The sequence below is a fragment of the Rhipicephalus microplus genome, chromosome 6, assembly GCF_043290135.1.
Source record: "Rhipicephalus microplus isolate Deutch F79 chromosome 6, USDA_Rmic, whole genome shotgun sequence".
In the NCBI taxonomy this organism is placed as follows: Eukaryota; Metazoa; Arthropoda; class Arachnida; order Ixodida; family Ixodidae; genus Rhipicephalus; species Rhipicephalus microplus.
Window position 1 is genome coordinate 76,651,351 of NC_134705.1, and position 27,931 is coordinate 76,679,281.

Sequence of the window (27,931 nt, forward strand, 5' to 3'; positions counted from 1 at the left end):
TACGCGATGTACGGCTCTGTGGCTGTCTGGGCACGAGTCGCAAGCTCTTTCTTTGCGGCCACTTGACGTCCGATGGGTTTCCCAAATAGATAGCGCAATTTCTGCTTACAGACGTCCCAGCTAGTCAACTCTTCTTGATGTGTCTCGTACCAGAGTTTTGCCGTGCCATGCAAGTAGAAGATGATGTTCGCCAACATAAGCGTCAGACCCCAATGGTTGCTGCTGCTGACGCGCTCATATTGAACCAGCCAGTCATCGACATCTATGCCACTTGTGCCGTTGAATGGACCTGGGTCACGAGGTTGCACCACAACGATCGGCTGCGGGGCTGACGGATCTTGTTGACATTGAGTAGCCTGGTCAGTCATCGTGGTAGCTGCAATGCGCCGTCCGCTGCGAAGATCCAGCTCGTTGGGCTGTATAGCGAGTGGTACCCCGCACCTTCCACAAATGATGTTACGGGGAATAAGTATACACTGGTGAGCAAATTCGTACTGGCGAATATACTGGCAAACTAATTCGTACGACGCTGCTGCAGTCCGAGCACGTTCCCGTTCAGCACTTCGTCGTCGTCAACCTCAGGCATCTACTTAGCCCGTGACAATATACGGCCTAAATCATCAGTCAGCCACTAATGGCACTAAGTTTTGTGATTCCTTACATAGGCAGAAAAGACTGAATGATTGATTTGTGGAGTTTAACGTCTCAAAAATAGGTAGAAATGATGCTTCCGATTTCTGGTAATGAGAACTACGTCCAGAAATCTGCCCATAAAAGTTTGAATGCAAATATCATAGCCGGTTTACTGAAAATTAGAAACACGTTGCCTGCTATAAAATTGACAGGATTTTCTGCCTATATATATTGCTCCACGCGTTCCCTCTTTTCGCTCTTGTTTCATTCCATTTTCATTCACAAAGCCTGTCAGAAATGTTCAGCGCCAACTGCACCTCAATGTAGGAGAACATTTGCGATAATTGTACATCGTTTTGTGAAGATTGTGCGCAAGATACGAACGCTTAAGATTATTCTAGAGCTTGCGCCACGACCATCGATAAGACTGATATTCTAGGCCGCATGTGTACATGCCGACGCACTTCACTGCTTGTGAGTTAATTGACGGTCGACGCTTGGTTCGCTGCTATCAGTGCCAGTGTGTATCGCTGTAATTTGGCTTTTCTTTGACCGGCCAAAAGTTCGGCCCCAATAAACAGTTTTATAATGTTACGGCACCGCGAGATATAGTGGAGGTGTTTTCTGGCCCATGTACTGAACGCCCCCTTCCAGCCGTGAGGCCAGTACCATGAACGGGGCGTTGACGCCAACATCGATCAGCGATGAAGCCACAAGCAGCGCGGGCTGCATCCAGAGCACGTGGTTCTATGCGATAACACTCGCAAACCCAAGTCCACAACCACAACAGGGACAACTATGACAGCACCTGTGCCAACGCCCGCCATAGTCATAATGCAGCAGCCAAGTGAGCTACCAACTTTCCATAGATCATCAATGAAGAACCGGAGACTAACGACCAAGTGACCGCCTTGAAACAGTGGGACTCGGAAGGAATGCTGCGTAGCGTAAACTTCTACCTGGAAGACGCAGGGATGACTTCGTGCGAGAATCAGAAGTCTGCTCTTCGAACCTGGTATCTCTTCAGCGGCGAGTTCCTGGAAACGTTCACTAGTGGTGCCCACAGTGAAAGGGCCGCTGTGTTGCTGGAGACCCAACTGTTGAGACAAACGGAAATGTTACCACTTTCATAGAAGAAATGACCCGCCTGATCCATAAAGCTGACCCCACCATGACAGAGGACAAGAAGAGAAAACCGCATATGTCCCGCCAGATGACTTGTTTGAATTCAATGTCATGCCGTTTGAATTGTGCAAAGCCCCTGCGACATTTGAAAGGTTTATGGACATGGCACTGCGTGGTCTCAAATAGAAGATTTGTTTGTGTTACCTCGACAACATTGTCATTTTTGGACGCACAGTTGCTGAGCACAACCATGGACTTGACGTTGTTTTAACATGCCTCGAACAAGCTACCCTTACCTTGAACGCCAAGAAATGTGACTTTGATCAGCGAGAAGCACTAGTACTTGGTCATCTTGTAGAGAAACATGGTGTGCGCCCAGACCGCCAAACGCCTGTTGCAGTTACCTGTTTCAAACCGCAGTCACAACGCGAACTAAGGAGTTTTCTGGGTCTCTGCTCGTACTTCCGGCGATTTGTGCCAAAGTTTGCTGATAATGCCGACCCATTGACTTCACTGCTTTGCAAGGATAAGGATTTCATCTGGGCAGCGAAGTATGATGGCTTGTTTCGTGAACTTAAATTCCTTGTAATGTCTGGACCCATACTGCACCATTTCGACCAGTCTGCCACTACGGAAGTGCACACCAACGCGAGTGGCATCGGTCTCGGCGCCGTGCTCATCCAGCGCTTCGTTGGCGCTGAACATGTCATCGCCTACGCCAGTCATTCGCTGAGGAAGGCCGAGAAGAATTATGCCGTTACTGAACAAGAATGCCCCGCTGGGGTTTTTGATGTGCATCAGTTCCGCCCATATCTCTACGGGCAGCACTTCACCATTATGACAGACCACCATACACTATGTTGGTTAATTGGTCTTCGTGACCCTTCTGGTCACCTCGCGCGATGGGCGCTACATTTGCAGGAATTCGACTTTACAATATGCTACAAGAGTGGCCGCTATTTTGCAGACGCCGACTGTCTCTCGAGGCTACCTCTACCAACCACTCGCTGCGACACCAGAAATTTAGACGATTTTCTAGCCGCCATCGACAATACTGCTTTTTCTGACCTCACTACCTTCCGGGAAGAACAGCGCAACGACCGCAGCTTGGCTTATCTCTTTGACTTTGCCGCTCAACCGACAGGTAGCCAAGGCTTTATTGTCCAAGATGACTTGCTTTACATAAATATTACGCGGCTGATGGTGCCCCCCTTCTTTTAACGGTCCCCAGTAACTTGAAGGCGCACGTACTCTATGCTATGCACGACGATGCATCAGCGGGGCACCTGGGGTTCGCCAAAACGTACCACCGCCTGGTGGCTCAACTCTACTGGCCTGCCATTTGACGCAATACAGAAAAGTAAGTGGCCAGTTGTGATAAATGCCAGCAAATAAAGCGACTAAATACTACCCTGATTCGTCTCCTCCACCTCTCGGTGTCACCCTCGTCTCCTATCGAAATGCTTGGAGTGGATCTTCTCTGTCCACTTCCGCGCTCATTGAACAACAACCATTGGATTATAGTCTGCGTTGACCACATGACACGTTATGAGGAAACCAATGCACTACCAACCACCACGGCCATCGATGTATTGAGGTTCCTGCTCTCTTCTGTGATACTGCGCCATGGACCGCCTCGAATTATTCTGAGTGATTTTGGTCGACGACTTTAAGCCGATGTTGTAGAAGAACTCATGCGTTTCAGTGCTTGCCAGTTTCACCACTCAACCCCATATCCCCCGCAGACAAATGGTCTCGTCGAGCACACCAACAGAACGTTTAGCAACATGCTTTTGATGTACGTTGACTCCAGGCACAGGAACTGGGTTGACATCTTGCCTGTTATCACCTACGCTTATATCACGGCAAAGCATAAAGCCTCTGGCTACAGTCCATTTTATCCTCGTTATGGCAGGCCACCCCACCCCCTTCTCGACACCATTCTGCGTTTTCACGCGCATGAGGACTCTTCCATTGCCCAGACTCTCTGCCGCGCGCAAAAAGCACGTCGCCTAGCTCAGCTCCGTACGTTGGCATCCCAAGACCGCTCCAAGTTCACCTATGATTTACGGCACAAGAACGTGGCGTACGGAAAAAGCAGAAAAAGTATGGCTATGACGCTTTCGCAAGCGTGGTCTGTATCAGAAGTTCCTGGCTCGTTACACCGGTCCTTTTGTCATTGTGGATTGCCTAAGTAATGTGACATATTCAATCGCTCGTTTCGTATCTCGCGGCTGTCGTTCCAGGCAGACGCAGCTTGTTCACGTCACTCGCCGAAAGCGCTTTCATCCTCGTGACTGATGCTCGCCCAGGGAGCTTCGTCTGGAAAAGGGGGAGTGTAACGCTGAAGCGGCAACGTGTGAAGGGAGGAAGAAAAAAACGAAGTGGTCTGTTTGGAAGCAGCTCGGTGTCGGCGCGGCGAACTTCGCCATTCGTTCTTCAAGGGACACGCCCCATCATAACAATATATATGCACACATGGACGAAGACAACCAAGCGTATACGGTGAACACACTTGTCACCCCGAGTTAGAAAGAAAGAAGAAGATCAGGAGGATCTTTAACCAGTCGGCCGCTTTTGAGCTGCCCCTCACGACCTAATAAACAGCCTCTTTCAACCTCTACCGGTCTCTTTCAAACGTAAGAGTGATGTAGGAGCTGGTTACGCGCTTCCACTATGAAAAAATCACTGCCGCAGCTTCGACAAAGCCATTGATTTGCCAGTCTCCCACCATCTGCCGTGAGCTCCTTCGGTATACCCGAAAAAGCAAGCGTTCCCAGAACAGCACCGTCTGGTCCGCTTCCGTACTACCGAGTTCCACCGCTCTTCGGAGAAAAAGCGGGAGAAGATGTCGATGTCTGGCTAACCAAGTACGAACGCGTGAGCAAGTCCCGCGGTTGGGACGCAGCCGCTAAGCTAGCCAACGTAGTGTTTTCCCTGACCGACACTGCATTTGTATGGCACGAAAACCACGAGGACGCACTCACGACGTGGGATCTTTTTGTTCAAGAGCTCAGGGCTTGTTTCGGTGACTCGGTTGCTATAAAGAAGCGAACTGAGCAAACACTGTCTCAACGGGCACAGCTACCAGGTGAGACATGCACCACTTACATAAAAGAAGTGTTAAGGCTGTGCAAGGTGGTCTGTGCTACCATGTCGGAAGAGGACAAAGTTGGGCATCTGCTCAAAGAGATTGCTGAGGACTTGTATAATTTTCTAATTGTAAAAGAAAGCCTCAGTTCTTTGTACGACGTTATTCAGCATTGCCGAACGTTCGAAGCGCTCAAGATGCGTCGAATTGCGCCCAAGTTTGGTCGGCTGGCTAACGTTACAACTGTTGCCAGTGTGGACACGAATCCTGGCCTCGACCTTTTTTCTACCATTCAACAGATTGTTCGTGAGGAACTGTCCCACCGAGAAATGTCGTGTTCGGCTGCTGACCATCCCGAGTTGTGTCTGCCACGTGAGACTATGAATGTGCCTTCTTGGACCCCATGGCAAACGATGATGAGCGCGGCAACTGTGGAGTACAGCCCAGCCCCACAGTCAAGGATGGCAAACAGATTTCCCGCGTCGCGGTATGACCAGCGCTCTCAGCGCATGCCTCCTCGACACCCGACATCTCGTTACGACATACCCGTCCAGTAGTTACACATGAACAAATGATGACGCTCAATTCACCGACGAGCGACGGACGTTTCAACCTTGGCTGGTGTGCTATTCCTGCGGTGTTCCAGGCCACATATCGCGGTTTTTCAACCGTCGGGTGACACCTCGCTATCACAAGCCATCCCACTTTCGACGACCCTTCAAACAGCTTCACGGTGTTCGGTGGCTGGCCCACATACCATCTCATGACAACCATTGGCCCAGAAACTTTCCCAACCACTCACCAGCATGTGACAGGAGTTTCACGCCTCCACCACGACCTCGTGCTCATCGTTCTCCAAAGCCGTTGCATCGCAAAGCGCCCGCTTTATCACCGAAAAACTTGCCAGCGCTGCCGATGGAGATGAGGTCGCTGAAAATGTGCTACTGACAGAAATGCCTCCTGCGTGTATGATTAAAAACAAAGTGCATGTTTTTGTGAATTATAAGCCTGTGATGGCATTGGTGGACACAGGTGCAACAATTTCCGTGATGAGTGCTTCCTTTAGAGACTTGTTAGGGAGTAAAGATGTTTTTACCTGGGATGAAACTTCGACGTTCTGTGGAGTGAGGGGAGAGCCGTTGCGCCCTGTTGGTGTGCGTAGTGCCGAAGTATTTTGGGAGGCCTTATCATAACGACAGAGTTTGCAATTATTCCTTGGTTGACACATGACGTTGATCTCAGCATGAACTTTTAGCGAGAATCTTGTGCCACTGTAGAATGTCGCACAGGGAAAGTTTATGTGAGTGGCCAGATGCCGTCAGAGCTTCTGGAAACTACTGCAGACGACCAAACTACGCTATGTATGGTTGGCGATACATTCATACCTGCGTTGTCTACCGTACGTGTTCCTGTTGTATGTCATGGTGCGGATTCTGACAACTTCGATGCGAGCGTAGAGCCAATACTTATAGACTGCGTGAAGAAGATTGTGTTGATTCCCCATTGAGTGACGTCGATCGATGGTGGACGAACTGGCCAAGGGATTGTAAAATGTTTCAGTTTACAGCCAGTAACTCTACCCGATGGTTTGAAAGTAGCTTCATTCAGCAAAAACACGTGACCTTATCAGTGGTTGAGCTCTCAGACGTGCCGGAAGAATTTTCCGGAACTGATTCTCCCAGTTCGGACGGGGCGTTTATGGCAACGATAAATGAGTCGCTTAGCTCAAGCGCCAAACTTCAATGAATGTGCTGTCGAGGCGCATTTTGGTATTTAAATTTGCGCAGAAGAACAAAGTCATCCCTATCTCCCCGTCTCGAATGCGCCATACCATCAACACTGACACGCCAAGTCCAATTCGCCAAAAACCATATCGCAGTTCCGTGTGAAAAAGGCAAATTATGAATGATAAAGTGCAGAAAATGATGCAAAAGGGAGTGGTGCCCGAGTCAACCAGTCCATGGGCAGCATCGGTAATCCTTGTTAAGAAGAAAGATGGATCTTGAAGATTGTGCGTCAACTCTCACCGACTGAATGCCGTGACTAAAAAGGACGTATACACGTTGCCCCATATAGAGGACGCAATAGACTGCTTATATTCGGCCTAATACTTTTCCTTGGTAGACTTACGATACGGTTATTGGCAAATTCCGATGAACCCAGAGGACAAGGAAAACACTGCCTTTATAACTTATGATAGGCTCTTTGAATTCAACGTGATGCCATTTGGACTATGCAATGCTCCGGAAACGTTCTAGAGGTTTATGGACACCATTCTGCGTGGCTTGAAGTGGAACATGTGCATGTGCTACCTCAACAACGTTATCATCTTTGACCGCACGTTCAGTACACACAACTCGTGTCTGGATACCGGTGTGAACTGCATCCGAAATGCTGGCCTAGTTTTAAACTCGAAGAAATGCCACTCTAGAGATCACCAGACGCTTGTGCTCGGGCATCTCGTTGACAAGGATGGCATCCGCCCTGACCCCCAGAAGAGAGCAGCAGTTGAGGTGTTCAACGCGCCGCATTACGTCAAGAAGCTTCGTAGTTTCCTGGCGCTTTGTTCGTACTTCCCCCGCTTTCTTCTGAAGTTTTCCGACGTTACCTATTCTCTCACATGCTTTTTACGAAAGGATAATTCCTTTGAGTGGACTCCAGAGTGTGATTCTTCATTTCGTCAATTGAAGTTTCTGCTGAAGTCATGACTCATGCTTCAGCGCTTCAGTCGTTCTGCTCCGACAGAACTTCATACGAATGCTAGCGGCATAGGTATCGGAGCCGTCCTAGTACAACGTTACGGTGACTGCGAACACGTCATCGCATACGCAAGTCGCTCCATAAGCAGGCTGGAGCTAAATTGCACTGTAACTGAACAAGAATGCCTGGCAGTGATATTTGCAGTTCAGCGGTTTAGGTCTTACCTGTACGGACGCCCATTCACAGTCGTAACCGACCACCACTCATTGTGTTGACTTGTCAACCTTCGTGACCCTTGCGGCCGCCTTGGCACTTGCGGCCGCCTTGGCTGGGCACTATGGCTACAAGAATACAGTTTTACCGTCGCTTACAACAGTGGTCGTCGACATGCTGACGCGGACTGTCTTTAACGTATGTCACTTAGCACAAGGTACTGTGAATCCGATGATCTTGACCAGCTTGTAGCGTCTGGGTCGCCTATATTCCCGGACTACCCCAGTTTCAGAGTAGGACAGTGGAAGGACGCTAAAGTAGCACCACTCTTCGCCGCTGCATTCGCTTTCACTATTACACGCTGTTTCTGTATGTGAGATGGACTGTTGTTAAAAAGGAACCTCTTCAACAGTGGTGCGCGTTTCCTTCTAGTCGTCCCGGAGAGCCTGCAAACAGTTCTAATGAGTGTCATGCACGACGACCCTACATCTGGACATTTAGGTTTGGCGCGGACGATTCACCGGACTAAGGAGCGCTTTTATTTGTCTGGTATGCAGAAGTCTGTTGAGAGTTATGTGGCAAGCTTCATGCAACGCCAGCGTCACAAACGTCTATCAACTGGTCCAGCTGGTCGTCTACAGCCGATTTCAACTCCAAGCGCACCTTTCGAACAAGTGAGGATTGGCTTTCTGTGACCTTTCCAAAATCAGCTAAGGGCAACTGATGGCTAATTGTTTGCGTCGACTACCACACACTCTACTGCAGGATGGCGGCCGTGCTCTCCCCAACTGCCAGTGACATCTCGTCGTTTTTGTTACAGGACTTCATCCTCCGACACAACTACCTCGCCTGATTATCAGCGATCGTGGACGACAATTCACAGCGCATGTCGTGGAGGAGCTACTTCGTTTGTGTGAATCCCGGCTTCGTGACTCGGCACCATACCACTCCCAAACTAATGGGTTCACGGAGCGTACCAATTGCACCATTATCAACATGTTGTCTATGTATGTCTCATCCAGCCACAAGAACTCGGATGACGTACTCCCGTGAATTACGTACAAGTTTAACACCGCGAAGCATGAGATTACAGGTCAGAGCCCTTTGTTTATGCTTCATACACGTTCACCCCGGCACACAATCGACACAACCTTACTTTTCTGTGATCACGACAACGTCACTGTCACCGAGAATCTCTGCCTCGCCGAAGAGGTGCGTCGCATAGCTCGATTACACACATTGGCATTGCAAGACAAAGCGAAAGCACGCTATGACATTAACCATCGGCCAGTGACTTATCACCATGGTGATGTGGTGTGGTTGTGGACTCCGATGCGCAAGCGCGGGTTATGCGAAAAGCTTTTGGCCACTTACGATGGACGTTTTGTCATTGTCGACAGACTTACAATGACCAACTATGTAATCGCTCGTCTCACGGCGAGTGGTAGACAAGCTGCCAAAACTCCAGTGGTTCATCTTGCCCGGCTGAAACTGTACATGCCAGGACAACTCGACTGACTCGTCCAGTGGCCTTCATCTGCCTGGAGAGGAATGTTGCGCACATGGACGAAGACAACGAAGCGTATACGGGGAACGCACTTGTCGCCCCGAGTTAGAAATTAAGAAGAGCATTACGAAGATCTCGAACCAGGCGGCCGCTTCTGAGCTGCCCCTCACGGCCTAATTAACGGCTTTCATTTTGTACCGGCCTCCTCCTTGAAACGTATATATATATATATATATATATATATATATATTGAAAAAGGGTTTATTGGCGACTGTTGCGACGGTGGTCCTACGATGAAACACGATCGGACAAGAGCAACGGTCGAGCAGATGCCGGCGATGATCAGCACGAGCCGAGCGAGCGAAGCCAAGCACCCAGTACCCAAGCGGTGGCGATGTTGTTTGCCAACGATGCGTTTTCTTCTTCACAATTTGCCCCCGCCGAAAAAGAGCCAGCCTGGCGACCTAAGAGTCTGGAGGCAGAGGGCTATGATATGGCTTAAGGCGGGCGATGTGGACGATGTCACGTCCACGCCGGCGCATGTCGTCAGATGGGGAAAGTGGTTCGATGAGAAAATTCACCGGCGAGGTTTGCTCCAAAACGCGGTATGGGCCCTCGTACTTTGGAACGAGTTTTGAGGATATGCCGGGGCTTTGGTAAGGAACAGCCAGCCATACAAGTGATCCCGAGGAATAGCTGGGGCTTTGTGAAGAGTCGGCGTTGTTTTCTTTCTGGCGCTGTTGTTCTTGCGACGTAAAGGTGCGTGCGAGTTCACGGCACTCTTCCGCATTACGGGCAGCTTCGGACACAGATGGGCATTCGGATGCGTCAGGATGGTATGGAAGGAGAGTGTCGATGGTGTGGGATGGTTCGCGTCCATAAAGAAGAAAGAAAGGTGAAAATCCAGTGGTAGACTGTGCCGCGGTGTTATATGCGAACGTGATGAATGGAAGAATGCGATCCCAGTTAGTATGATCGGATGTCACATACATGGCGAGCATATCGCCAAGGGTGCGGTTAAATCTTTCCGTGAGCCCGTTAGTTTGCGGGTGGTATGCAGTGGTCTTGCGATGAACAACATGGCATTGAGAAAGCAGAGACGTGACGACTTCTGATAGGAAGGCTCGACCTCGATCGCTTAGTAGCTCTCGAGGTGCACCATGTCTTAGTATGAAGCGATGAAGGATGAAGGATGCTACGTCCCGCGCAGTGGCACTTGGAAGGGCGGCGGTCTCAGCGTAGCGTGTTAAATGGTCCACAGCGACTATGATCCACCGATTTTCATCTGATGTTGTCGGTAGAGGGCCATAGAGATCAATTCCGATCCGATCGAAAGGTTTGGCAGGGCACGGGAGCGGTTGAAGCGCACCGGACGAGTGGAAAGGCGGTGATTTGCGGCGTTGACAATCAGGGCAGCCCATAACGAATTTTCGAACGAAATTATACATTCCGCGCCAGTAGAAGCGATGGCGAATGCGTTCGTAAGTTTTGAAAACTCCGGCATGACCACATTGGGGATCGTCGTGAAAGGAGGCGCAGATTTGTGATCGCAAGCTGCGCGGGACAACCAAGAGCCACTTACGACCTTCGGGGGCGTAGTTGCGTCGGTGTAGCAGCCGATCACGAATCGCGAAATGAGCAGCTTGACGTCGGAGAGATCGTGGTACCGCAGTGGTTGACGATCCAGAGAGACAGTTAAAAAGGGAAGCGATCCACGGGTCCTTGTGTTGTTCACCGGTAAAAGAGTCGAGGTCGAGAGATGCGACGGAGTTGGTACCATTGGTTTTGCAGGCCGAGTCGGGAGGTAAAGGCGAACGCGACAGGGCGTCGGCGTCAGAATGCTTGCGTCCGCTGCGATAGATGACACGAATGTCGTACTCCTGGATTTGCAGTGCCCACCGAGCTAGGCGGCCAGAAGGATCTTTCAATGTGGCGAGCCAACAAAGTGCATGGTGGTCCGTTACCAGGTCGAATGGGCGACCGTACAAATAAGGGCGGAACTTGCGAAGCGCCCACACTAGCGCCAAGCACTCTTTTTCAGTGACGCTGTAATTGGCCTCAGCTTTAGTAAGTGTGCGACTCGCATAAGCGACGACGTATTCGGAGTAGCCCGGCTTGCGTTGGGCGAGGACGGCGCCTAGACCAACCCCACTAGTGTCTGTGTGAACTTCCGTTGCAGCTGTTGGGTCGAAATGCCGAAGAATTGGAGGAGATGTTAGCAGACTACGGAGCGTGGCAAACGCGACGTCGCAGTCAGAAGACCAGGATGAAAGGTCTGCATCACCGCGTAGGAGGTTGGTCAGTGGTGACATGATCGACGCAAAATTTCGCACGAAGCGCCGGAAGTACGAGCATAGTCCGACAAAACTGCGTAATTCTTTCAGTGTAGTAGGTTTCGGGAACTCAGCGACTGCTCGCAGTTTTGCAGGGTCGGGTCGAACACCATCCTTGGACACGATGTGCCCTAAGATGGACAGCTCTCGCGCGGCGAAGCGGCAATTTTTAAGGTTCAGTTGGAGCCCAGCGTTGGTTAAACACGTCAGCACCAGTTGGAGCCGACGCAGATGTGTAGGAAAATCGGGAGAGAAAACGACAATGTCGTCGAGGTAGCATAGACACACAGACCACTTCAGTCCACGCAGTGTGTTGTCCATGAGTCGTTCAAACGTGGCAGGAGCATTACAAAGCCCAAATGGCATTACGTTAAATTCGTACAGGCCATCTGGTGTAATGAACGCAGTTTTCTGGCGATCAGCTTCTGCCATAGGAACCTGCCAGTATCCAGATCGTAAGTCTAAGGAGGAGAAGAATTCGGCTCCTTGGAGGCTGTCAAGGGCGTCGTCGATGCGCGGTAATGGATAGACGTCTTTCCGCGTCACTTTGTTTAATCGCCGGTAGTCGACGCAAAATCGAATCGATCCATCCTTCTTTCGAACTAGAACGACAGGAGATGCCCAAGGACTGTGCGATGGTTGAATAATGCGACGGCGTAGCATCTCTTCGACCTGGTCGTTGATGACGTGACGTTCTGCTGCAGAGACACGGTACGGTCTTTGACGCAATGGCTGGTGCGAACCGGTGTCACTGTAGTGGTGCACTGCGGAAGTCCGACCCAATTGCGGCTGAGAAACGTCGAATGAATTCGCGAAGTGCTGGAGAAGATTAAGAAGCTCGGCGCGTTCATGGGCACTTAAGGTGTCGGCGATGGAACTCGAGAAGGTGTCACTCGATGAGCATTCCAGTGGGGAAAGGGCATGAAGTTCGGTCGAGGCGCTACTGCACGATTCGTCTGGCATGTTAAGGAATAAAGAGGAATCGAGGTACTCCACTCGACCGAGACATTCGCCGGCAAGTAGCGTAAGCGGTGCAGAAAGGGGGTTGTGGACGAAAATATTGCTTCGGCCCGCAGTGACGTCGAGTGTAGCGAAAGGCAAGGAAACGGCTCTGCGGCTCATGAAAATGTCGGAAGGTGTAAACATTACTGTAGCGTCGTTATGGTCATCGCAGCAAACAGGGACAACGGCAAGAGAGGCTGGCGGAATTTCAGTGTCTTCACGTACGACGAGTTGTGGAGACCGCTCAAGAGTTTCGTGCAAAGGTTCGTCATACAGGTGCGAAAATTGAACTTCAGCGCGTGCGCAGTCGATGACGGCATGATGTTGTGACAGGAAGTCCCACCCGAGGATAACGTCATGCGAGCACACCGAAAGGACGATGAACTCGACAACGTACATAGAGCCTTGGATGAAAATGCGGGCTGTACAGGTGCCGAGAGGTCTGACTGGCTGTGCGCTAGCCGTACGAAGCGATAGTCCAGAGAGCGACGTGGTCACTTTGCGTAGGGAGCGGCAGAGCTGGGCGGCTATAACAGAAACGGCAGCACCTGTGTCGATGAGGGCAAATGTAGAAACACCATCGACAGATATGGCGACGACGTTAGCAGGTGAAGTGCGAGGACTTGGGCATTTCGATGACGGCGCAGTTCTTGCCTCTGGAACTGCGGCGTTCAGTTTTCCCGGTTGGAGGAAGCGGGTCGGGGACGCATTGGGGACAGAGATCGCCTGCGAGGAGACGGCGAGCGGGAAGAGTGAGTCGGAGCTGGGCGCTGGGGTGACTGAGACCCGGGAAGATTAGTGTAGCCATACTGCGGTGAAGGATAGAGAGCAGGTAGGTGCGTGGGCGGCGGGTCATACGGTAACGGCCAAGTAGCGTTGTGTTGCGATTGGAAACGACGACGACAATATCGTGCCACGTGTCCTGGAGTACCGCAGGCGTAGCAGATTGGTCGATTGTCAGCAGTGCGCCAGGAATTGCTGACTCGCGGTGCAGCCCAAGGTGTCGAAAGAGGGGTAGAGTGGGGAGCAACTGCAGGCATGGGTGGCAAAAGCTGCTGGCGGGGTCTGCTGCGTACCACCTGGGCATAGGTAAGAGGCGCGGCCACGGGCTGCATAGCCGGCGCATGGGGAACAGTCACGGCCACAGGCTGCTGGTGGGCAGCGACGGGAACAGCCTGAGCTACCTCTTCGGCAATAACGTCGCGGAGTGGTGAGGGCAGACGAGAGGACGGCGGCTGCTGCATGAAGGGAATCAACGACAGTTGCCGAGCTACTTCTTCACGCACGAAGTCTTTAATCTCTTGCAGGGTTGGTGCGTGGTCGGGAACGGAAGTGAGACTGGAGAGCGAGTCGGCGTGTGAGGAAAATGGCCGAGTCAGGGCGCGCTGCTTGCTCAACTCGTCGAAACTTTGACACAAAGTAACAAGTTCCGCAACGGTGGCAGAATTACGGGCGAGGAGCAGCTGATATGCACCGTCATTTATCCCTTTGAGGATGTGTTGAATCTTCTCCGACTCGGGCATGGTGGTGTTCAGTCGGTTGCAAAGTCCAATGATGTCTTCAATGTAGCTTGTGAAAGATTCCGTTGGTTTTTGTGCGCGAGTCCGCAAGCGTTGTTCGGCTCTGGACTTGCGGACAGCGGGTCGGCCAAAAACGTCAGCGAACAACGTTTTGAAGATGGACCACGTCGTAATGTCGTTTTTGTGGTTGTTATACCACATTTCGGCTACGTCAGTGAGGTAAAAGATGACGTAAGTCAATTTGTCCGCGTCATCCCACTTGTTGTTTGCGCTTACCAGTTCGTAGTTAGTGAACCAGTCTTCCACGTCAGTCTCATCAGCTCCGCTAAAGACTTTGGGCTCTCGCAAACGAAGAACGCCGGGGTTGCTGGGGGATGGAGTGGAAGAGCCAGGTTGCGCGTTGTTGGTAGCCATGATGGTAGGTAGCGTTCGGTTGCGCAGCTCCAGGTTGAGGCGACGGCGAATGGCAGCACCCAGGTTCAGGCGACGGGGAATGTCAGCACCCTCCACCAATTGAAAAAGGGTTTATTGGCGACTGTTGCGACGGTGGTCCTACGATGAAACACGATCGGACAAGAGCAACGGTCGAGCAGATGCCGGCGATGATCAGCACGAGCCGAGCGAGCGAAGCCAAGCACCCAGTACCCAAGCGGTGGCGATGTTGTTTGCCAACGATGCGTTTTCTTCTTCACAATATATATATATATATATATATATATATTTTCACTTACATCCTCCGAAGAAGGCTGGTCCACCAGCCGAAACTGTTAGGATTAAATAAATATTTTATTGTTTTGTTTCCTATACTGCACTATTCTCGAAGTTTATAACTAATATATATATATATATATATAGTCCAGTAGATCCTTCGTGAGCGGTCACAACGTGGTTTATTTTATTTTTGGTTTCGGCCAGACTCTAGGCCGAAACGTCGAAATAAACCACGTTGTGACCGCTCACGGAGGATCTACTGGACTATCTGCAACGCTACGGCCACTCAAACACCATGCCTGCCTATATATATATATATATATATATATATATATATATATATATATATATATATATATTAGGAGAGAGACAGCTTCTTCGAACGCTCGCAACGTCATGCGAATTTTCATACCCACAGTATTGTTAAATTGCGTAAAAAAGGACAGTCAGTTTTAGGCAGCATGCACTAAGACAGCACATATACGTTTCTTATGTAAGATGCATGTAATATTACATGCCACGCTTTTTATGAATCACCTCACAACTTTCCGCATGAATACAATTATGTTCGTAGCAGCCTCTTCAACAGTAATTTTTTTATCATTGAATGAAATTTTAATGACTCAAAACAGCTCACAAAGTGTTCATTTTTTAAATGTAAAGCACTCCATGGGGAACCAAAAGTATTTTGAGCAGTTATATCGGCTTATTTCAGCTTCCCACTCAGCTGTAGCGCATGTGCTTTATTCGCCCCCACTGGCTGATCCCCCACTGGCAAGACTGATCAGGTTTATCGCAAACTAAAGCGGAAACCATTCTTGGCGCTGTCAGTACGGCAAAACTACAATATTTAGAAAGATTATCAAAATATGTGCTGAGAGCAGTTTCGACAGAGCAGTGGTGATGGTAATCCTGTTTGAGGAAAGAAAGAGATTTTGCCGAAGAAGCAAAAGCTTTGACCGGTTAATAAAACCTTTGTTCGTTACCATCTATTGCTACATGGGCCAGTTGCAGTAGAATAAAAACATGAACAAGTACTACTGCACAGACGAGAAAGCACCGGAAGAAACACTGTCACTGCTGAACACTGCTGAAATATTAAAAAATTATCACTACAATGTACTTTTGCCTCATAATACTTTTTTTCTCGTAAAAATATAATTGAGTGATTACAGTGGTGCAGGAAAACTGTGACCTAGTTGTTGTTTTCCCCAGCATGCAGCCGACTGTGACCACTGTCGACAGTGGGTGGATCAGCCCCCCGACTTCTCTGGGGGGGGGGGGGGGGCTTGTGCCATATACCCTTTTCCCCGGCTGATACGCCTATGGTCATGACACATCCAAAACAATTCTACAAGGGGGACATTCTTCAGCTGCCTCTGCGATGCCTATATGATACGAGAACGTCAGTTCTTCGGAGACTACAACAACCGTGCTTCGTCCAACTACACAACAACCATCAGCACCGCATCCAGCCGTTGATAACCGCACTGTCATCCTGAACCAACCGCGTGACACAGGCATCTTTTCGGGCAGTGACAGCACTGACGTGGAGGAATGGCTTCAGCTGTACGAACGAGTGGGTACTCTGTACAACTGGGATCCGACGCTCATGTTGGCCAATAATATTTTCTACCTCGATAGCACAGCTAAAGTTTGCTCATCCAACCACGAGGAAGAGATCATGAGTTGGGACATCTGCAAACAGAAACTCATCGATCTCTTCCGCAAGCTCATTAGGCGCCGTCGCGCAAAGCAAAAAGAACTAGCCTGCCGAATCCAGTCCTGCACCAAGTCATACGTTACATACATACATGTGCTCTCCCTCTGCCGGAAAGTTGACGACAAGATACCGGAATCTGAAAAGGTCAAACTCATCCTCAAAGGAATCACCAATGACGCCTTCACTATCTACGTGTTTCGAAACTCATCGACCGGTGACGAGGTTACTAATGAATGCCGTCGCTTCGAAGAAGCGAGTAGTCGTCGTATCACTCCACACTTTTCGTGTCTTTCCAACACGGCTGCAACTTCTACCTGCGAGGACACCCGTTTGCCACGAAAACCTGCTGCTTCCGACAATTTCATGTGCATCATGCGCCGCGAAATCGAGGCAGCATCTCCTTTGTCTAACCAAGCCCGGGCCCCCGACGACTCCTGCGCTACGATTTCTTTGATACAGAGTGTTGTGCACCAGGAACTGGCCAACGCTGGACTTCAGACGCAATAACCCGTTGACCGATCTGATTACCGACTACCAAGTAAACGTAATACGTCCCACGGACAACTGCCCACGTTACCGAAACTCGGCAGAATGGCGAACGTCCGATGACAGGCTGATCTGCTTCAACTGTGTACGAGTCGGCCATATTTTACGTCATTGCCCCACTTCCTAGAATTGGCAACCATGGTCGCAATATGCCAACAATATGCCCACCTGCTTGTTCTCAGATACCGGTCGACAGTGTAACACGACGACGCTTCGCCATCCAGGACCACCCAACCAAACCGCTCCCCGTCGCTATCTATACACATGTCCCGCTCAACTATCCGACGTCGCTCTCCCTCATCATCCTCCCACCAGTCTTCGGAAAACTGACGGGCGCAGCTCCTAGAGTTCAGCCTGCCTTGACATCCCGGTCCGAAATTTTTCTACACACGATACCCGGACACATCAACGTGATTAAAGTAAATGTGGATCGTACTTCTGTGGTAGCACTCATTGACACCGACGCTCACATATCAGTAATGAACTCCAGGCTTTGTGATCGACTCAAGAAATTGCTCACTCCTGCTACAATCACTGTTGTCTGAGTAGCCAATGGTGCAACGCCAGCGGTCACGGGGATGTGTTCCGCCCGCGTCACTGTTGCTGGACGTTACTGCTCTGTTTTACGTACTGGACCACTGCCCACATCACATCAGTTTGGGGCTCGATTTTCTGTCGGAGAATTTTGCCCTAATTGACTGTTCTGCTGGTGTTGTTCAGCTCCTCCTACCACACGCCATTGCCACTCCTGGTTCTGCGACACCAAAGCTATGCTTCTTCGGAGACTACAACAACCGTGCTTCGTCCAACTACACAACAACTATCAGCACCGCATCCAGCCGTTGATAACCGCACTGTCATCCTGAACCAACCGCGTGACACAGGCATCTTTTCGGGCAGTGACAGCACTGACGTGGAGGAATGGCTTCAGCTGTACGAACGAGTGGGTACTCTGTACAACTGGGATCCGACGCTCATGTTGGCCAATAATATTTTCTACCTCGATAGCACAGCTAAAGTTTGCTCATCCAACCACGAGGAAGAGATCATGAGTTGGGACATCTGCAAACAGAAACTCATCGATCTCTTCCGCAAGCTCATTAGGCGCCGTCGCGCAAAGCAAAAAGAACTAGCCTGCCGAATCCAGTCCTGCACCAAGTCATACGTTACATACATACATGTGCTCGCCCTCTGCCGGAAAGTTGACGACAAGATACCGGAATCTGAAAAGGTCAAGCTCATCCTCAAAGGAATCACCAATGACGCCTTCACTATCTACGTGTTTCGAAACTCATCGACCGGTGACGAGGTTACTAATGAATGCCGACGCTTCGAAGAAGCGAGTAGTCGTCGTATCACTCCACACTTTTTGTGTCTTTCCAACACGGCTGCAACTTCTACCTGCGAGGACACCCATTTGCCACGAAAACCTGCTGCTTCCGACAATTTCATGTGCATCATGCGCCGCGAAATCGAGGCAGCATCTCCTTTGTCTAACCAAGCCCGGGCCCCCGACGACTCCTGCGCTACGATTTCTTTGATCCAGAGTGTTGTGCACCAGGAACTGGCCAACGCTGGACTTCAGACGCAATAACCCGTTGACCGATCTGATTACCGACTACCAAGTAAACGTAATACGTCCCACGGACAACTGCCCACGTTACCGAAACTCGGCAGAATGGCGAACGTCCGATGACAGGCTGATCTGCTTCAACTGTGTACGAGTCGGCCATATTTTACGTCATTGCCCCACTTCCTAGAATTGGCAACCATGGTCGCAATATTCCAACGATATGCCCACCTGCTTGTTCTCAGATACCGATCGACAGTGTAACACGACGACGCTTCGCCATCCAGGACCACCCAACCAAACCGCTCCCCGTCGCTATCTATACGCATGTCCCGCTCAACTATCCGACGTCGCTCTCCCTCATCATCCTCCCACCAGTCCTCGGAAAACTGACGGGCGCAGCTCCTAGAGTTCAGCCTGCCTTGACATCCCGGTCCGAAATTTTTCTACACACGATACCCGGACACAACAACGTGATTAAAGTAAATGTGGATCGTACTTCTGTGGTAGCACTCATTGACACCGACGCTCACATATCAGTAATGAACTCCAGGCTTTGTGATCGACTCAAGAAATTGCTCACTCCTGCTGCAATCACTGTTGTCTGAGTAGCCAATGGTGCAACGCCAGCGGTCACGGGGATGTGTTCCGCCCGCGTCACTGTTGCTGGACGTTACTGCTCTGTTTTACGTACTGGACCACTGCCCACATCACATCAGTTTGGGGCTCGATTTTCTGTCGGAGAATTTTGCCCTAATTGACTGTTCTGCTGGTGTTGTTCAGCTCCTCCTACCACACGCCATATCCACTCCTGGTTCTGCGACACCAAAGCTATGCTCTGCCGACTTTGTTCGCCTACCTTGTCGAGCTGTGACGTATATCGACGTCTATTCTGATCCACCTGTGGCAGACAGCGATTATGTCATGTCACCTAACTCTACCGTCGTTGGTTTGCTCAATGTGGCGTTCCCCCAGGTCATCATCACGATGAAGGCCAACGTGGCTTGTCTACCTATTGTGAACTTTGAACTTTGCTCTGAAGTGCTGCCACGAGGAATATCCCTTGAAACTATCGCCCTGGCTGGCGACTACAAGATTTCCCCCTCAACAGAGGATACACCGTCATCTGCCAGTATTCAGTCGGGCAGTACGTTAGACTGCATAAGTAAAATGATTTCCTATAATATACCGGCAAACATGTGTCTGCGCTTTGTGGCCTTCTTGCGTCGTTTTAAGACGTCTTTGACCTGCATGACCGCCCCCCCCCCCCCCTATAGGTCAAACAACCGTCATGAAGCATCGGCTCAACAACCGATTATTGAAATCCAGTACACCGGCAACACCATCGGGTTTCCTCCACCGATCGCCATGTGATTCAGCAAGAAGTTGACAAGATGCTTGCCCGAGACATCATTGAACCTTCTTCAAGTCTTTGGGCTTCACCAATTGTGCTCGTCAGAAAGAAGGATAACAGCTGGCGCTTCTGTGTCGACTACAGAAATCTTAACAAAGTCACAAAAAAGACGCGTATCCTCTTTCACGGATAGATTACGCTCTTGACTGCCTTAGTGGAGCCAATTAATGTCCTTCCATCAACCTTCGTTCCAGGTACTGGCAGATATCAGTTGATGATCTGGACCGTGAAAAGACAGCACATATAACTCCTGACGGGCTATATCAGTTAAAAGCAATGCCGTTCGGGTTATGCGATCCCCCGGCTACATTTGAACGAATGATGAATGCTCTCCTTCACGGTTTTAAGTGGTCAATTTCCCTATGCTACCTTGATGACGTCAATGTGTTCTCGCCGACTTTCAAAACTCACCCCGAGCGTATCTTAACAATTCTTTCGGTTTTCCGCAAATCATGGCTCCAATTGAACTCGTCGAAATATCACTGACCACCGGAAGCTCTCTATTATAGGACATCTTGTCCATTCTTCTGGTGTTCATCCCAATCCTGAGGAAGTTTGCGCCGTCAAGAATTTCCTTGTTCTGACCTCAGCAAACGACGTTCGAAGCTTTGTGGGCCTGTGTTCTCACTTTCGTAGATTTTTGTGGAATTTCACTGACGTCACACGCCCGCTCACGGAAATACTAAAAAGAAATGTGACTTTTGCGTGGAGACCTGAACAAGCCAGCGCATTCGTTGAGGTGATGACCTTTTCTCTGTGACAATATTACCGCAATTTATTTGCCGACATAAACCATGGCTACAGCCTGTTTGGAATGCTGTTGCCGGTACCGGTGTGGCTCTGTGGTGGAATGCTCGGCTGGTACACCAAACACGCACCTTCGTATCGCATTCTGTCTTTCACGTCCTTTTTACCTTGTTAACCTTTTTTATTATTTTGCGCGATAGTGGCCCGAGACACCGGCAGCGGTGGCTGCAGACACCTGCGGCAAACGTGACCCTTGATGTGATCTGATAACTCTCGATATATTTGCACTGATTATTGAGTCATAGGAAATTAAACTATAAATAGTCCATCATCATCAACATCATCATCATTATCATCTTCATCAGCCTGACTACGTCCACTGCAGGACGAAGGCCTCTCCCATGTTCCGCCAGTTAACCTGGTCCTGTGCTTGCTGCTGCCAATTTACACCCACAAACTTCTTAATCTTATCTGCCCACCTAACCTTCTGTCTGCCCCTAAACCACTTGCCTCCTCTGGGAATACAGTTAGTTACCCTTAACGACCAGCGGTTATCCTGTCTACGCGCTACATGCCCGGCCCATGTCCATTTCTTCTTCTTGATTTCAGCTATGATATCCTTAACCCCCGTTTATTCCCTCATCCACTCTGCTCTCTTGTTGTCTCTTAAGGTTACACCTACCATTTTTCTTTCCACTGCTCGCTGCGTCGTCCTTAATTTAGGCTGAACCCTCTTTGTAAGTCTCCAGGTTTCTGATCCGTAGCTAAGTACCGGCAAGATACAGCTGTTATACACCTTCCTCTTGAGGGATAGTGGCAATCCACCTGTCATAATTTGAGAGTGCTTGCGAAATGTGCTCCACCCCATTCTTATTCTTCTGGTTACTTCAACCTCGTGGTACGGCTCCGCGGTTATTAGCTGCCCTAAGTAGACATAGTCTTTTACAACTTGAAGTTCACTATTACCTATAAATAGCTGTAACTGCTATAATACCTGAGTCAGAGAGAAGAAATTTTTCGCCTTATCCACCATTGCAATCTTGCTTTCCCCGCGGGGAGTGTGGAGAAAGCTACCTTTGAACTTGTAGTCTCTCGCGTAATAAGGAACAATTGCATAACTACTAACATCTGAAGATTTTGGAGGTGTTACGTGAGGGCATAGTATGTACTGTTTATTGCGTACGCTCATGACAAACATTGTTTATGTTAGGCATGAATAGAAAAATGTGTTTTTGTCAAATAGATCGAAGCCTTTGATAAATCGTTCATGGTTTCTAGAAAAAAATCCACGCTTCATGAAATACTGGTGTCACCCAAAAATTAACGTATGATAATTAGTGAAATCAAGATAGACGCTTACATCGCAGTTTACGGCACCAATTGCATCAGAGTAATCGGTTCGTGCTATTTTTCGAGGCATTGGAAGACTTTTTGATGTTTTACTTTTCATTTGTGGTCTTAAACAAGACAATCGCCTGAAAAAACAAAATACAGATAACTTTTGTAGCCAGACCACTGAACAAGTACGAAGAACACTGCTTCTAAATATCCTGGGCTAAAAGAACAATAAAACACTTATTTTAACTGATCTAATACACCAAGTTGTTTGTTGTATCGGCAAGAGCGACTGTAACTGAACGCATTTTGACGTGTTGTGTTTTGCTTTCTATCATGGCGAGAATCAGAAGCCATACTTGCTATGAGTAATTTTTAGACATATTTGGCAGTGGCGTTCAGTAACCTAGAACAACCCTGTATTACTAACCAAACGCAACAGTACTCAAGCCGTTGAAAAAACATAAAATAGATAAGGAATCACATATAAAAAGATGGTAATTTGATTTTAACTGTATTGTATGGATCCTCAACGGTGTGAAAGAGCGCACATACGATAACATAGGACCATAATGAGAAACAAAACATTTTTACAGTAGTTAATCGGCAAATTATGAAAACGAATGATAAAACCAGTGGAAATAAAAATACTTGGTTGATCCTTGTGTCATTGTATTTCTTGTGAGCACGAAGAGAGTGAAGAGTGTATTCACAGATGGATATGAGCTTTTGTAGTGCACTGTCACGCCACTAGGTCAAAACAACAAATTGTATTGTGACGTGAAGAACGGCGAGCCACCCGAAATCGCAACACGTTTATAAACGAAAAAGGACACAACGATAGAATATATGGAGGACGAGCGCTAATGAACAACTGTTACAGCTTGACCCTAAAAGCGCTAGGAGGCTCAAACACAAAAAAAGGTCACACTGAACCAACGCACAAGAATACACAGATTGAGCAAGAATTCACAACTGTAACAAATGTTACATTAGTAGCACACACTTTTCGCAAGCACTATAGCTAGGTCGGGTAAAGGGACCTTCATATTCTAAGTTATTTTATTGCTCAGGTATACGTCGAAAGCCCAATACGTACAAAGCGCCTGATCTTGAGTTACGCACGCATGCACCAGCGAACACTGCCTGCTAAGGAGCGCGCATACCAACGCTTGTGTCGATGACCTGAACAGCTGGCCCTCTTCATACCTCGTGCCATCTTGCCAGCGGTGAGAACATGCTAAATTGACCAATCTTGAAGTAACTCAGGGTTTTGGAGTATATAAAAATTACGCCATCTCCCGCTGAATGTGTGGATGTGAAGCAGCGGGGATATGGAGAGCAGCACCTACATAAGCTCCTCTACGTTGCCTTAAGCAGCAGCACCAATACTCGGAACTTCTAGCTGACTAACGCTGCTGGTTACCAACATTGCCAGCAACCATGACTATGGATACCACTGCTAAACAACAGGTTCATCTATGCACATGTCAGACAGATCGACTGTTATTCTATGCTAGCCCAAGCAGTCCTGCTTTGCGTCATGAAAACGTGGAACGCTGTAAGATCTACGTTCATCGGCTATGAAGTGATCGCGTCTACTGAGGACGCGTGTCGTCACCTTCGCCGCCAACTCGGGAAAGAAAGGGGTAGCATCGGAGAGCAGAAAGAAGAAGGGCGATACGCATGCGAAGACAGGTGACTAATAAACTGTTACTTAAGAAAGGAAGACGACAGCTGCGACGACAGCAGGTAGAACGGCGGCGTGTAACTTACATTAACATGGCGCGAGGTTGCGAAATCGGGAAAGAACAAAAAAACATTACAACAGGTGTGCGATACGCGAGCAGCATATATAGAGGCACATGGAATACGCTTTTGGTGGTGGTGAAAAATATTTATACATGAAATTTATTTACAGAGAGGGTGGGGAGCGGTCCTTAAGGGGCCAACCTGTACAAAAATTTGATGGGCTCCACCTTACGGTTTGCCATTAGCGTCAGCCGCGGCCCTGGCTTGCTCAACCAAGACCCTTTGGGCCGTCAGGTCAGAGCAGCCCAGTAGGGCTGCCTTGAAAATCTCGCGGGAATGAACGTGTATAGGGGTGAGGCTTGGGTTTTTTCGACATGCCCACATCGTGTAAATAATATGCGGTAGTTTTTCTTACAGTGCGCGCACTTCTCCATGAAAGCGGGGTTGAAGTGTTTTAGGATTGCCGGGTACAATACAGTTTTGGTGTAAAGGAGAAGGAGGATTCGCTCCTCCACATTAGTGAGGCCATTCAGTGTTTTAAATAGATAGGATGGCCAGATTGGTAATATTTTATATATTTTATGATCTTCTTAAAAGCGTATACTGGATTGGTTTTGAGTTTCCGACCGGTACGGGATTCAAGAAGCAGGTTTGAGAGCGCCACACGAGTGAATAGCTCCATGGCCTACAAGCACGTCGCACTGCTCTAGATACGAGTTATCTAGTTTGGCCACGTTCTGACTGCGTCTTGCAATTAGTCGTTTTCGTTTAGAGGCTACACTGTTTTCAGGCAATATAGCGCTTCCTTTTGCAGCCGATCCACCCAGCTTCTTCCGAAAATTCTTTCGCTGCGTCTTGCTCGTCGCTAAATCAGCGATGTGTGCTACAGTCGATGACAAGGAAGTGATCTACCTATTATTTACTCGAATTTCCTGCCAAGAACGTTTTATTAGGATCCTCAACATTATGTGCTGTCATGTACACAACATCTAGCGTTCGAGGAAACCTTTAAGTTTGATTTCTTCGATACGAGATGTTTCTTGTGCGTGTGACAACCTGTGCTACGATATGAGGCCCATTGAATGCGCCAGACGTGAATAAACTGCATCTACATAATTCCTGTTTAGGCGTATATTGACTAAGGCATAAACAAGCCTGACTCTATTGAGACGATTGTGACGAAGTGAACGAATGGAGCGGAAACAATCGAGAGGTTTGTAATGCGTAAGTAGGGGTGGACTGACCACTTAATTTTCAGCAGCGTCAGTGGTATTGTCGTACATACCGCTTATTTCAGGGCTACAATTGGCAGCGCTACAGCTGTCATCGGCATAATGTCCTTGTGACTTTACACTGCTGCACCTAAAAGCTGCTGAAGAAGTACTAACAGAGCGTGTTAGTTGTTTATACTTGTAAACGATGAATATCTCAGGTAAAGCAGCATCATTTATTACGACAAAACAAACAAAGTAGTACTGTAAACCCCCCCCCCCCCCCCGTATTTAAATGCAGTGTGTAGTTCCCTCTTGTAGTTTAATCCTAATTTTCAGCCCTGTCATGAGAAACCACCAGATATATTTTTGAAAAACTTGAGTTATCATTGCAGTATAGTATTACGAAATAGACATAGACTGAACATTTTTGTTTTTGTATTAAATCTACTATATTATCGAAACCTATTGTTGAAGGAAAGGTGCGAGAGCAGGCGTAGAAACAAAAAAAAACATCTTGGTTTTATTGAAAACATTGGAGCGATGTTCTTTTCGCTCGGTGGATACTCCGCTTGAAGTCAAATATGTTATAAGTTGACAAATAACTATGTTTAAGCGTGTTCAGTGAGGATGCGATGTTTTCATATTAGCTTCGTTTGTCACCATCCTCATCGCCATTGGCACACACTCATAGAGTTTGAAAATACCTTTTGTCTATAGAAGTAGAAGCTCTTATCGCGTCTACGTACCTTTGTTTATTTATTAAGTACAGCTGCTAAGATGCATTTAGTCTAATATTGCCCTTGTGCCCAAAAGAAAAAAAGTCAGCGTCATATGCACAAAGTGAAGGATTTTAGAGGATCCTTTGCTCGAAGGTACAGGAGGCGTATCTTGGTGAGACCACTTCTGTAGGAAGTTTTGTTACCGAGCCGCCACATGATGTGTACAGTGCGTCGAAGGCCATGCTGTCCGGCACGTTCCGCAGCCGGAACAGAATAGTAATAGCCACGTTGATCAACACGTTAACAACCTGCCCCTTTACACCATACTTGGCGCTGCCATGGGTCAAACGCGAACGCTCATAAAAGGCAGACGTGAAGCTATGAGGCGTTCTTCAACAGGGTTGAGATCAGGAAGGTGAAGGGGTTTGGAAGATACCGGTACCCGTGCGTAACACTAATTAAAAGAAATTGTCACGTGGTGCCGGGCCTATGAATCGACGAGAACGAAGTGGGGAAAGTTAAAAGGAGGCGAGAGCGCTGGCCATCTATTATTCTTTCACACTGCTTGTCTGTGTGTAGTTCATTATTTGCGCCTAATATGTCCAATGCTTTAAAAGTATTTTACGACCTTGCCCCATGACATTTACGACTCATTCGCTTGGTGTGGTTACCAGGGCATAAAGGTTTATCCCTCAATGAATATACAGATGCACTCGCAGTGGCCTCACATAATTTCTTTATTACCAACGCTAGCATTTGTCGCCGTGGCACGCTTTGAAAATTTTGTCCTGTCAGATAAGTTTAAAAAATCTCGCTTGGCAACATCGAGTTTTTTCTATCTTAAATACCTTTGGAATAATCAATGGTGCTCTTTTAGAACGGCGGAGATATAAATTACGAGACTAAGATGCCAAGTCCCCCGCCCCCTGAACTTTTATTTACCCAGGTCTCGTCTGGCACAGTCTCCGCAATGCGTCCACTGCAACGACAGTGAATCCCTTCACCATTTCCTCTTAACATGCAGTTTATACACAAACCAAAAGAAGAGAATGTCAGAAGAACCTTTCCGTAGGTTGGCTCTAAATTTATCCGTTCCGGTGATCCTCTCTTTTGGAGCAACTGAAAAGGGATTTAGCCACAGGAATGTTCGCGAGGCTGTATACGAATTTCTAAAGGCAACAAAACGACTAGAATAATAAGCTGAGGCATATATTCGCTTTCTTTCGAATAATATTAGCCTGTTCGTTCTTTGTATTACCTCCAGTTTATTTCTAATCTATCGTTTACCAATTGATTCTTTGTTTAAACATCGTTATCTAAATAATCCGGCTGGTAAAACAACTACACCTCACAATTGAGGCACCATCCAGTTCATGGCTGATCCCCCGTGGTGGGTTGCACCAGGACTCTGAGGAACAACCAACCAACCAACCATCGAAAACCGGCTCCTTGTGGCATGCACATGAAGGCTATCTAACGCCCTAAACGTCCTAGGGGGCGGCACGGCATATAGTGAGCATTGATGGAATGATGGCCTTAGCGGCAAGCCTGCAGATGTGTACGCTGGCGCACACACCGGCTGCTAACGCCACCAGACAAGGCAGCGGCATTAGAAGCTTTTTGACGAAGTTCCTAAAAATTGCAAGGTGACGCGACCGTGTCATATCAGGGCTTTCTCTTTTAATCATATTGTGCATGCACCTACTGAACGAATAATGACCCGAGAGAAAATAAAATAGACCTTGAGTTTGTGGTTTCAGAGTAGTGGTAACTACGATGACTCCAGCTTTGTAGGAAAGGTATTTCGAAAACCAAACGAATAGTAGCGCATTTTACATGCAGCGGTGTGTAGTATTTAGTTTTATGGCGTCATTCAAGTTGACAAAGCAATTGTTTCGGTCAACACAAAGTTATACATTTTATATAATTCTTAAAAGGTTTAAGTATAATAACTACGTTGAAGAACACAAGCGACCAGGTGCACCTGTTATTGATTGATTTGTAGGGTTTAACGTCCCAAAACCACCATATGATTATGGGAGACGCCGTAGTGGAGGGCTCCGGAAATTTCGACCA

At 48.4% G+C, this 27,931-nt stretch overlaps 1 protein-coding gene across 2 annotated transcripts in view; it reads right to left on the reverse strand.

Annotated features, from left to right (window-relative positions):
* LOC142764809 (uncharacterized) overlaps window positions 1-27,931 on the reverse strand; it is a 95,070-nt gene that overhangs the window by 37,159 nt on the left and 29,980 nt on the right. Inside the window, exon 3 of one of the 2 annotated variants that reach the window (XR_012883899.1) lies at window positions 22,196-22,310. The exons of the other annotated variant lie outside the window; for it this stretch is intronic. The gene's annotated coding sequence lies outside the window, so the exon portion shown is untranslated. Of the gene's footprint in view, window positions 1-22,195; window positions 22,311-27,931 lie in introns of those variants that run through there. 2 annotated transcript variants of the gene reach the window in all.